The 13,098-nt window shown below is 45.5% G+C and overlaps 1 protein-coding gene across 1 annotated transcript in view; it reads left to right on the top strand.

The window, feature by feature from the left end:
- agmo (alkylglycerol monooxygenase) overlaps positions 1-13,098 on the top strand; it is a 47,914-nt gene that overhangs the window by 33,158 nt on the left and 1,658 nt on the right. The gene's annotated exons all lie outside the window — the stretch shown is intronic.

Here is a 13,098-nt window from a genome sequence, read left to right on the forward strand (position 1 = left end):
TCGCTGTGTCTGTGCGGCGGCTCACATGAAGGCCTCAGCGGTCCAGACGAGGGGCTGGTAACCGAGTGAGCAGGGCCGGTGGAGCGGAGGGCGGGCGCGATGAGGCTGTGGCTGCCCGTGCAAGTGGCGCTGTTGGTGTGTGTGACCCGCAGGAGCGTCTAAACGTGTTTACGGCGGCTACTTAACGTTAAAGATTGTTAGCATTTCTCCACCAGGATTTATGGCATGAAAACATTTTGGATGAGGTTCACATTGAAGCCAGGATGCAAAATGCATGGGACACTTCATGTTGTCTCAAATAGTTTCTTTTTTCGGTCAATCTGGAACCCCTCAGGTTATGGATATCCTCGCCAGCGGATATCCGTGCCGTGACTTGGCCAAGGCTCATCCGTGTGCTGGTTACAGTTTATTGTACTCAGTCAGGAGCGTCTACTTGTCGTCAACTCGAATAAAACTTTTAATTCATCTGGTTCACCGTGTCCCGTGAAGCCCCGCAGACTGGAATTACACCACGTTGGAGGCAGGTACTTTTGTGTCCCTGTCGTTGGGAGGGGCCGCGGGTTGTGTGACGTCACAAAAGCTCCAGAGGCGCCGACAAAGGCAGACGCGCGTACGGAGATTCCTGACATTCACAGTCTGTCATCTCAGCCCGTCACCTCTGTCATCCTCACTGTCATCTCAGACTCTAGACTCCAGAAACCTCAGACCGTACCTCCTGGAGGCAGCCGCAGCCAACGCTCACGCCGAGTTCAACATCCAGCGGACGAGTGTTTGTTGAGTTAATCAAGTCGCACGCATTCTGAGATTTCTTGCATTTACAGTAAGAAGATTGCATCCACATTTCTGCAAATTCCAGGATGTTCCATTCCATCGTTATTTTCTCCTTCACTCCATCTTTTCCTCGTCATGGAACTCGCAGGGCCTCGGTCGAGACTGACCGTAACTGCAACACATTTGTGTGACACGTTTGTCACGACACGTTTCCAACGTGAACCCTGAGAAAAGAGATTTTTGTTGCTTGTTGACATTAAAAATCCACTTTGGGGCTTTGAGGCATGGCCGAAGCCTTCAGTTTATGTTTGACTTCTATTCCTCCTGATGGAATCAAAGTAACGGGAATATTCCAGCGGCTGAATGGAAGTACTTTCTTCTTCCAAGCTCCTCAGAAACAGTACCTTTACTGTAACGCGTTACTGCCCGTCTGTAGAAGAGGGACTCATGTGTGGTTTAATATTTTCCACTCCTCCGCTCTGCTCCTCTGTTCCTGCAGCATCGCTTCCTTGTCAGAAATACGTTCACACAAGCCCAAAGTTTTACAGACAGAATCTCAATGTCCGAAATATGAAAAGAAGTCAAATTGTTTTCAAACCCAAGTGGAGTTTCCATCTTTTCATCTTTGTGCCGATCCAATCCAAAAGCTCTTTTTTTTTCTTTTCTTTTCTTTTTTTTTTAAACGTCAAACTTTCATGGGAAAGATAAATGCGCAGGTCAGAACAATATTATGAAGTCCATGTCAAACACAAAGGCCGTTATCTTTAACACATCACCTGATTGTCCGCAAAAATTGCAGACCCCACCCACCTTTTCCTGCCGTCCCAGCCATGGGTGGGCAGATAAGACCGCCAAGGGTGAGAGGTCACCGTTATCGGAGTGCTTTGTTTCCACCCGTCAAATCTCAGGTGCGAGAGGTTGGCAACCTTGTTTTTTTTTTTTTTTTTGAAGCGGGAATATGTGGTAGCAAGAAGCAGCGCTGAGATTAACAGGATTGTTTGGAGCTGTGGAAACTCGGCAAGCATGACATCATCTGAGAGCTCGCAGGAATGGAAAGGAAAGGAAATCTCCTCCCGGGGAGAAAATGGAGGGATTTGAATGAGAAGTGCCGGGGAGGACTGTTCCGTTGGTGTAAACAGCGGGGTGGTCGACAGTACACCGTGTGAAATATTATCACTCCGTGTGCAGGGGATCGTGCCCGTCAAAGAGTAACCGCCTGGTTTATGTTGTCAAACCACTTGCCAGGTAAAGCTCTGAAAATCTAACAGCAATTGGACCTTTGAGAGTTCTCCAGCAGTGTTTAGTTTGGCTTCGGTGGGTTCGTTTCTGTGGCCAGAGTTCACTTTCTTTTAGATTCGTCTTCCTACTTGTGCTTCATTCATGGTTGAAACACGGTCCAGTTTATGATGCAGCTTCAGAGCCAACATGTGAACCTGATTGAACCTGATGAGAGCAGTCCTGGGTTGTTGGTCCCCCCCCCCCCCCCCCTTTGAGTATTAGTTCAACAAAAACAAAGATTATTAAGGCAGATTTCAAAAGACTCCCAAATTCAAAACACAATGAATAATAAAAGACATTCATAGTGCTGAAATACAAAGAAGTTTTACAGTAAAATCACTCCAAGTGGTGCTGACGGAGGCCGCAGCGTATTAGTCCAGCAATCTTTACTGCAGAGCCGGCTTTCATCGCTCTGGAGTCGGTTTATTAATCTCCGCTATGCTCATACTGGCTAACAATCACACATCTGATACTCTAGTAAAATGAAATTCTTTATTTTTCACGATCGTTCAAGCTACAGAGGCTCTGGAAAATGTCTGCGGCTGCCAGGGTTTGTGAGCAGCAAGGGTCACGAGTGTGGACGCGCTTAAACTCTTAAGGTCGCAAGATTCAGAAAATCTCCTTCTAGATGAGTTTTTATTCTGGTGCGTTGTGTCATCGTGGTTGCGTTGCGACAGCCCCGCTCCCGCTGGTCGAATCCTCCACTAATCTACGACCTGCTGGTTTGATCTGCTCTCCTGCTGTCAAGTACCCTTGAGCGGGAGCCCAAAAGTTTTGGCTGTAGTGACAAGCTCGCCGCCATTGGTGCGTGAGTTTGTTTAAAGGGGAGAATATGAGGACGATTGTAAAAAGGGCTGGATAAAAGTGTCATGCAAACGTTTTCCATTTATGATTTAATAACAGAAACATATTATTTTATTAGTCCAGCAACATTTTAAACTGGATTGGTCATGACACCCATGTGCACTGATACAGATCCAGAGTATTGATCGATGCGTTTCTGGCAAACCGGCTTCACGCTATTGGAGAGCTTCAGCAGGTGCCGGCTGTTTTCCAGCAACGTTCCGACCGCAGAAACCAGCCTTTCTAGTTCTTACTAGACCGGTACCGGTACCACCTCCTGCTTGCTTCTATGTCGTCACTGACGGGAGACTTTTGATCAGTTCCACTTGAATGAATACAGATCTACCCAAAACAGAGTCCACCATTTTTCTCTGGAATTTCTTCAGATTTGGCCCCAATGTCCACTGGGACTGAAGAGTGAGTGGAGAATAAATCGCCGGTCAAAGGTCGCTGTCGCCTCTCATGGCCAGGCTGTCTGTACTATAATCATTAAAACGATATCTCAGGAATGCCTGGAGGTTTTTTTTTTGTTGTTTTTTAAAATTTTCTATGTTTGGCTCAAACATTCACTTGAACTCGAGTTGCAGTATTGCTAAACTAACTGACTTGTATAATAAAGCCAATCCTCCCCCACACACTTTTTTCAGGATGCTCTTTTCATTATCCCAACCCACTGCATGGTTCCTGAGTCATGCCAAAAAAAGGAAAAAAAAAAAAAACCTGAACACAAACCCACACACCCAAGTCATGCATAGTTTCGGCTGGCACGAGGGCCCGGTTCTGGAAATATGAACCCTCCTGGTCGTCACCACGCTGACTGTGCATTTCTTCTTGATGATGTTTGGCCTGTTGGTCTGTGGTATCCAGAAGTTAAGCCGTGAAAGACCTGGAATAGTTCTGGAATTTTTTCCAAAAACGGTGATTGCCAGACATGAAAATGTTGGAATATTTTTTGTTGTTGTTGTTGTTGTTTTTAGAAAAGCCATGGAAATCTTTTTCAGAAATACCTGAATATTTGACCCTGTAATCCATGATCAGGTCGTATCAAACCGTTCACCTTTTGTTTCACACGACATTCATTTTGTCACAGATTTCTCTCTTTATTTGTGTATGTACAGATGTTTAAGAGCACACGTGGACATGAGAATTTACACACGGGCTTGGAAAAGTCGTGGAAATGTACTGGTAAAATGTGATTGAACTCTGACGCCACAACACGACCTGCCATCGACGGGAATGTAACATTCCCAGTGGTGCCTCGGTCAGCAGCGGTGTTCCCGTGTCCACCGCTCCTTCTACTGTGTCGCACGGCAGCTCTGTGAGTCTGTACATCTTCATTGCGCACGGCAGCCAGGTGTGTGACCCCGATGGTCACGTCCTGCAGGACATTCTACCTCGACGCGTCAGTCTTTCAAGGCTGAGGCTTGAGGGCATCTGCGCACTTTGTGTCCTCTCTTTGGAGCTGCTTTTAAGTTGAGGGATTTCTTCCTCTCGGAGGTGCTGAGCTTCTGCCCTGGAAAAACTTTTTGAAGCATTGAGCTGAGCTGCTCTATTTCTTTTTGCACAGCGTCCCTCTGCAGGCCCTTGGCATGTTTGTCTTCTTTTCTAATCCTTGTATTTTCATTGTCTCAGTCGAATAGATGACACAAGGCAGTAGATTTTAGATTTGCGTCTGTGCAAACACCTTGAAACTCGCTGCTCGCTCATTCTGGACTCTCTGATTCTCGTTGATTGCTGCCTGCTTGGGCTCGCATATCCAGGATGTCACACATGTGCAGGAACACAGAATGGGCTGGAGAACAGTTGGCAAAAAACTCAACGGAGACTGTCATAATTTTTCTAAATAACAGTGGGTGGATGGAAGTAGTCGGGGGGAAAGATAAACCTCTTACAGGCCCTTCGAGACTCATTCATCTTTGGTTTGGAATCCCATTGAACTAATTCACAGAGGACCCAGATGGCTGGTCTTTTCTCCGTGAAAATAAGAAATTTGCAATAACAAATAATAATCTCCTATCTTCTCGTCCATCGGCTCCTGAGAAATGGAGCGAATGCATACCCATTATTCATTTTTACAGAGTTGTTGCTTATCTACTTTTTGTCTTTTTAAAAACATCTTAACATAACTCACCACCCCCCCCAAAGCCCCAGCAATCCTTTGATTATATTTAATCATGCTTATATGAATCATTATTTCAATAAATCAATCAACTGGCAAATACCAAGTCTAAGTCCTAGTGGTTTTTGGACCCCACTTGTGTTGGTTTAGTCCAGTTAACCCGACTGCGAAGGTTTGCCACAGGATGCGTCACCTTTGAGTCTGTCCATCCACAGGGGAGTCAAAGGAGAGAAAGCTGAGGGATGTTCAACTTTACTACCATCAAGGAATGAGAGTTGAGGAGAAGAAGGGTCAGCGTGATTTGACTGAGCCTGCAACTGATAACGCCGAAATGTTGGGGATTCCTGAGTCCCCCCCAAAAAAAAAGCAAGACCGAATTATGTGCCCGGGTTGAAGCCTCAATAGCATCCCACAAAAACCCTCCTTTCTACGATGTTAAATGAACGCAGGTCTGTACACAGGAAGTAGGCGATGGACTGAGAGCTTCTGAACTCACTCAGAGTTTTGGACCGGCTGAGTGGGTCCAGTTTTGGTTGATATTTCAGCGGCGGTGGTTTAGCTTTGCCGTCATCTGCTGCTAGTCTCAGACGTATCAACCAGTCATATGGGAGCAGCTTCGCTACTAGCTGGCTAGCTGTGCTACTAGCTAGCTTGGACGTTGTTGTTTCACGTGTCTTCCCCCTTTGTGTGTCTCCTCTGTTTTATCTAGACTATGTGATTTCTTAAGTCTCCTCTGTTGAGGTGTTGCCCAGCTGAAGTCAAGTGAACAGATACAAGGCGTTTCCCTGGAATTTGTCCCCCGTTTTGGCTCAGATGAGCCTTCCACAGACTTCTGGGATGTGACTACAAATGGCTCAAGTACAGAACACACCTCTGACGTGAAGAACAAACCTCTGACGTGAAGAACAAACCTCTGACGTAAAGAACAAACCTCTGGCGTAAAGAACAAACCTCTCACATAAAGAAAAAACCTCTGGCGTAAAGAACAAACCTCTGGCGTAAAGAACAAACCTCTCACGTAAAGAAAAAACCTCTGGCGTAAAGAAAAAACCTCTCACATAAAGAAAAAACCTCTGGCGTAAAGAAAAAACCTCTGACGTAAAGAACAAACCTCTGGCGTAAAGAACAAACCTCTCACATAAAGAAAAAACCTCTGGCGTAAAGAAAAAAACGTCTGACGTAAAGAACAAACCTCTGGCGTAAAGAACAAACCTCTGGCGTAAAGAACAAACCTCTGGCGTAAAGAACAAACCTCTGACGTAAAGAACAAACCTCTGGCGTAAAGAACAAACCTCTCACGTAAAGAACAAACCTCTCACGTAAAGAACAAACCTCTGGCGTAAAGAACAAACCTCTGGCGTAAAGAACAAACCTCTGGCGTAAAGAACAAATCTATGGCGTAAAGAAAAAACCTCTCGCGTAAAGAAAAAACCTCTGGCGTAAAGAACAAACCTCTGACGTAAAGAACAAACCTCTGGCGTAAAGAACAAACCTCTGGCGTAAAGAACAAACCTCTGACGTAAAGAACAAACCTCTGGTGTAAAGAACAAACCTCTCACGTAAAGAACAAACCTCTGGCGTAAAGAACAAACCTCTGACGTAAAGAACAAACCTCTGACGTAAAGAACAAACCTCTGACGTAAAGAACAAACCTCTGGTGTAAAGAACAAACCTCTCACGTAAAGAACAAACCTCTGGCGTAAAGAACAAACCTCTGACGTAAAGAACAAACCTCTGGCGTAAAGAACAAACCTCTGGCGTAAAGAACAAACCTCTGACGTAAAGAACAAACCTCTCACGTAAAGAACAAACCTCTCACGTAAAGAACAAACCTCTGACGTAAAGAACAAACCTCTGACGTAAAGAACAAACCTCTCACGTAAAGAACAAACCTCTGGCGTAAAGAACAAACCTCTGGCGTAAAGAACAACATCATCATTGTTAATTGGCATCAGACCACTTCATTTTTTCCTACACTTTCACTGCCGTTTCACATGTGTTTTGTCTGGCTGCACTATGTGTGTGTATGTGTGCCGGTGGGGGGGGGGGGGGTGTATGTGTGTCAATTGGGGGGGGTGGTGGTGGGGGGGGGGGTGTGCGTGGGAGTGTGACAGCAATATTTCTCATGGCTGTGCTACAGAGCAGGCACGACGCTGGCTCTCTGGTGGGGTGTTAACCTGCTTAGCGTATCCTTCCTGAGCACCAAGCCTGTATATCTGCTCATAATGACCAGACAGGAAGCTCTGTGTGTGTGTGTGTGTGTGTGTGTGTGTGTGTGTGTGTGTGTGTGTGTGTGTGTGTGTGTGCGTGCGTGCGTGCGTGCGTGCGTGTGTGTGTTCCCATGCAGGTGTACCTATGTTGTACTCTGTATGTGTTCTGGTGCACCTGTGTATTTATTGTATGGGATTTATAGTGTCTTTACTGTGTATTTGCCCCTTTAAAGTATCAGCAGTATTAGAAGTATTGGTATAGTAAATAGTGTAGAAGTATTTTAACTGTTCCCATGTATGAAAAATTTGTTTTCTTTCAGTTGTTTCACACAAAACACCAAGGATGCAGCGATTGTGAAGTTCTGAGGCGACACCAAGACTGATGTCAGAAATCACAATTTGCCCTCAGCTGACACAGACGCCAAACAAAAATATCATCGTGGAAATAAACGGAACGTCTGAAGAAACTTCCGCGGGGCAAATATGGGCTGATGGAACGGGTCCTAAAACCCAGAAGCTCGCTAGCATTGCTGAACCTTGGGTTGCCTCGTCACCTCCTCAGCGGGTGTTTAGTCAGGCTCCTGAAATTAGCTTTCTGGTTCGCACCTGCTTCGTATATGAAGATCTTTTTCTAGAGCACAGAAGTAGCCGTTATCAGCGGGTGGAACGCTGAAGCGTCACGTGAAAATGGAGACTGTGAACGTCGGCAGGTCAGGCGCAGGAAACCTGTTGAGGCGACGGTTAGCGCAGCGCGAGCGTCGTACTTCCAGCGGCTGCATTTATGCCTCCAAAATCACCTAAATCCTCCAAGTACCCCTCATCCCTGCTGCTCTTGGAATTGGTGTTGAACTTTATTTTAATTTTTATTATTATTATTATTCCAAGGGCATCAAAAAACAAAAAGAAGTGCCACATGAGCTGAAAATCAGCCAAACTCTCCAGCGCTGACAAGTGCGATTGGTGAGAGGTGGGTTTTGTCTTCGACCCTGACTCAGCGTTAGAAGTTTTGGATCAGGGGATTTCATCGCATTTTTTTTTCTTCTTCTAAACGGTTTGTTTGAACAGCTTTGCAGTGTGTGGATGCAGCGGACGCTACTGCAGCCAGGCTGAAACAACAACAACAACGAAAAAAAGAAGAAGCTCAGAATTATTTTCCGATACAGCTCAGTCCAGATCTGGCGGTCTGTAGGCGGCCATATGTAGAGGGAGCTCTGGAAACATCCCATTACAGGTCATATATCACACGTCTGACAGCAGCCATCCTACCTTGTTTTCATTTCAATCACAAGTGCAGCTGCGCCGGAGAGCTGCAGGACTCTGCCGCATTAACCCGCTGAAGGCTGGGAGACACTTGCCAGCGGCACCACCACACATCCCGGCGTGTTTCAACTTATCGCTGGTGCTTTGTGTGGTTGAGTTGAGCCAGAAAGGTCTTTTCAAGGTCTTGGCGCGTGTTATGGCGTCGCTGTCGTTTCGTATCTGAAATTGGGAACGTTTTTCCTCCGATTCACTCAAAGAGTTTCTACAACTGCTCCTGGAAAAACACAACAAAGGCATTTTATTTTTAGGTGCAGCAGTTTCTCATGAAACCTTCCGTGTAGTTTTTAGTGCATTTAATGAATCATTCCAATGCTAATTTAATCTGCTCATAAGTCCAGAGAAAATGAATTGGATGGAAAAAATGTCTCCATGTACTCATGTCCCCAACATATTTATGTCATTGTCAGTCTTTGCCACTGGGGGGCAGTGCAACCAAATGCAAACTGGATCAACACATTTGCATATTAGATATGTTATGTATGATATATGATAGATATGTGTTTTGATTGAAAAGAAAGAGGGGAAAAAGTTCAGTACACAGGACAGATGGCTCATGAGCTCCGCCCCCCACCCAGGAAGTGCCGAGAGGAGCACAGGCACCAGTTCAGACCACGAATGGCGTTCCTGTCATTCACTGGTTTCAGGTCACGAATGGAACGTTTGTCCTTTCTGCGTTTCTCCGTTACTTAACCCTCCTAACGCTGATAATATATAGATTAGGGTATTCACAGACACACACTGTAAGTACTTCTACTTTTGTCTACACAAGAAAAAAGCCATCAACAAAAGTACAGACGGTTTGTGTCGTGGTACTGGTGAAGTCTGCTCCCTGGGGCCTTGCAGTGGAATTGTAATTGGAGCTGTTATTTCCTAAAAGGTGTAAAACACGACCACAAACGCATCGTCCCGATTCTGACGCCATTTGTGGCGCGCGCCTCCCCACACTGGCCACCGCCGTCGCCACATGGGGCTTCACGGTGAAGCTGTCCCCCACAGTGTCTCTCCACGAAGGCAGAGGGACACTGAGAGGAGCCGCCGTGAGTAAATACAGCTCAGAGAAGTAGAGGACATCTACAAGAACCACATGCTAGGGGCTGTTTGTAGTACTTCCCTCAACCAAGTACCCTCTCCTCCAAACAGTGTGGGTTGATAAGCTGGGATCTGTAGTTAAAGAGCTGCTGCTGCTGCTGCTCCTCTCCTGCTTATTTGTTGACAATCAAACCAGCTTCCACGATGTAATGTGTCCCACATGGATTTGCTCGCGTCTGTTAGTACGGAGCTCAGCGAGTGAACCAGCGAACGCCACAGAAACGCTCCTCCGCCTCGACACGCGGCTTTAGGGGGGAAACCTCTGTCACGTTTCCATCTGTCTGTTTGAGGGAAACGTGACTCGTGAGCTTCTGCCGAGCCCGGTTGGCGTCTCTGAGACAAACGGGCTCCGGGTTTTTACTTCTGAGTAACGTCGGCCCGTCACGCCTTCGTGAGCAGAGGTGTGCAGTTACCGGCCGGCTGGTGTAGCGGGCTGGTGAGCGTTACCGCTGCGTGTGCAGTGACGGCAAAAAAACAGTTTCAGTGTGGTTACTGGCAGGAAAACATGGGAATGATATTTTTATTTCTCTCTGGGATGCACAGACTACTTTTCAGATGTAACTGTAGACAAAGAAATCTACAGGACAGTGTTGTCGTTTATTGGTTAAAACAGCCAAAAAAAAAAAAAAAGGCGAGTGACATTTTGTCACCAAATGAAAACGATGTTATTGGTGATTCCAGGAATTCGAGCCACGTATTATTATTTGTTCCACGGTGACGTTGACATGCTGCTGTTGCTTAGCAGCAGAAGAGTAGGAGATTTATTTGGCTTCTAATTTCCACATCATTGATACACAGTACGCCACAGCCACTCATCATACATGTAAAATATCAACTACACGTCATACAACACGCCAGTTATCAAGGGTGTGTATATTAGTGGTACACTAAGTAGTTTAGCCAACGGTTAAAAGTAAAATTAGTCTGCAGTCAGGTTGTTTTTTTGTATTGTGCAGTACCTCGAAATCACATATTCTCAAACTACTCCAAAGTCCCTCCAGAGTACCACGCCTGCTGAGAGACAACTCCTGCGACCATTATTTCCTTTTTATGCATTATTTGGTAGCTCAATCCAAACAAAAATACATTTAATAAAGACATGTATATAAAATATATAAAATAAACTCAAAGGCTCTCATATTGGGGGCGCACGTCGCTGGAGTCAGGCTTTTGTCGCGGTGGATTTACTGTCATTGTTCAGAGGAAAAAACTACGTTACAAACGTGGATATTGAGTTCATGTGGCAAACATGAGAGGAGAGAGCGCAGGCATGCTTGAGTCTGCTGTTCATTTCATCTGACGTTCTGCCCTCGTTCTCCTCCTCTGTGAGTCAGAGCAGGTAGGGAACCGGAGCGAGGAGGTCTGCGTTGTTCTCTCAGAGGAACACAGCTGCCGCGTCCAGGGGGGAACGGTTTTCGCCTGTGATGGACAGCGGTCTGGTTTTGGCTCGAGTTGCAATGTAGGATGTAGTTTATGGGCCAGAACGCAGCGAGGGGCGGAGGCGAGGGCTGTTTCTGGCAGAGCGGCCTGGTCCTCCGCGGCAATGACCCTTCTGACCCTGTCGTGAGAGCATCGGGGGGGAAAGCCCGTCTCCTTAACCCTGGGGTGCACTTTCTACATCATCAGGAGACGGGCCGCAGCTGAAGGGTCCCGCTGTTTTCTGTCAATTAGAGATTGACTTGCATTGTTTGGCCTCGTGTTCGCCGGTCGTAAATGATACCTGTCGCTCTTTGACGTTTTATTATTGTCACGGTTATTTTTAAATTACGGCCACCTCGCTTGTGTTCTCGAAACCATTTCTAGTTGAGGTTTAAAAGGATACTATTATCCGGAGGAAGTCAGAGTGTATTTCTTTCCTCCACTAACATTAAAAGCAACTGCGGGATTCGGTACTCGCCCTGCGTCCTTTGAAGAATTCAAAGCCGGCGTCTCAACAGAGCGGCAAACCTGGTGGCGTTCAGGTCTTTGAAATGTAAAAGATGTGGAAAGAAATTTGAATCAAAGCGAAAATTAAATGTAATGATTTCAAATCCAGGTGAAGAAGTCTTTTAATTTTAAATCAAGAAATGATTGTAGAATTCTGAAACTCAATGATAAATGACATATTTGTGTATAAAAAGCTGCAGTTTTGTTGCTGTGGTATGAAGCAGGTGGCAGATATTCACAGCATAACTAATTAGTCTTTTCGTTGATCAACAGGTTTGGTAAATGATTAGTAATTTTATTGAAGGTAAGATATATTGAATATATAAGATAATGATTTTCCATGGCTCCACACTGATGTAGTCGATCACAACGTCTGAAATATTTTATGTGAATCAGAGCTATGGAGGCTGTCAGCCAGGGCGAATCTGGAAACCTGAACGGGTTCGCAAATGAGTGCCATGACTACGTTTGGTCGCTACTTCCTGGTTTAAGATTGAGGAACGTTAGCTTATCTACAAACGACACGCTAACAACGGAGTCGGCGCTGACAAAAATCATTGTAATAATCATAATAAAGCATCGCTGCTATTTCTTTTTAAGACACAGCACTGGAAGAGAGTTTGGAAGCTAAACCCAACAAATCAGCAAAGGACAAAGTTCTTCATCTTTGCGTTCTTTGTCCAGAAACGGAACAATGTCACGTGACAAGCCTCAGCCTTGCGTTGCTACTTTCTGGAAGCTGATAATGAGTCTGTTCTCCAGTGTGTTGGTGACGTTTCGGACCGTCCGGTACGTCAGCGTGCTCCTTTCTCTGGAAAGAATTGTGAACTTCTCACAGTTCTCGAAGAGGAATGAAACAACATTCTGCTCGTCTCACGTCGCCTAGCTAGCTAGCTTGGAGTTTATTGTCGTTTCATGTAGCGAGCGGGAGGCGGCACGCTCAAGTTACGCTGCTGGTCGTCTCTGGTGAAAGTGGTGGAAGAGGTTCGCAGTTCCTTTACTTAAGAAAATGTATGATTACCCAGATAAAAAGTACTACCCTGGTAAAAAGTCTCAATTCGCAGTTCTACTTGGGTTAAAGTTTAGAAGTATTTGAAAAGTAAAAGTACACATTCTACTTGCTCAAAAAGTACATCATCATCATCAAGTTTTACAATGTTTTCTATCCAAAATATTTCTTTAGAGTAACTGTGGTAGTAAATATTGTGGAGTAAAAAAACAAAAAAACAACTGCAGTGTTTCCTTTGAAATGTTGCAGAATAAAAGTGTTGAGTGACCTGTGATACAAGTACTCAAGTTTCCACTTTCAGTAAAAACAGCTAAGCTAGGACGTGTGTGTGTGTGTGTGTGTGTGTGTGTGTGTGTGTGGAGTGTGTGTGTGTGGAGTGTACTGGTTGGTAGAGCAGTTTAAGCGTTTGAACTGTTTCCTCTGGTGAGTGAGGGACCAGAGCAGCTGCTGTCACTGTGGGGAAGGTTGGGGTTAAATCGGTGCTGGTTCCAACGTCTCAACTAGCCAGTCGCTCCATCACTGGGATGACGCCT

The sequence above is a fragment of the Aulostomus chinensis genome, chromosome 11, assembly GCF_037954235.1.
Source record: "Aulostomus chinensis isolate RoL2024-O1b breed Wild chromosome 11, RoL_Achi_v1.0, whole genome shotgun sequence".
NCBI classification, from domain to species: domain Eukaryota; kingdom Metazoa; phylum Chordata; class Actinopteri; order Syngnathiformes; family Aulostomidae; genus Aulostomus; species Aulostomus chinensis.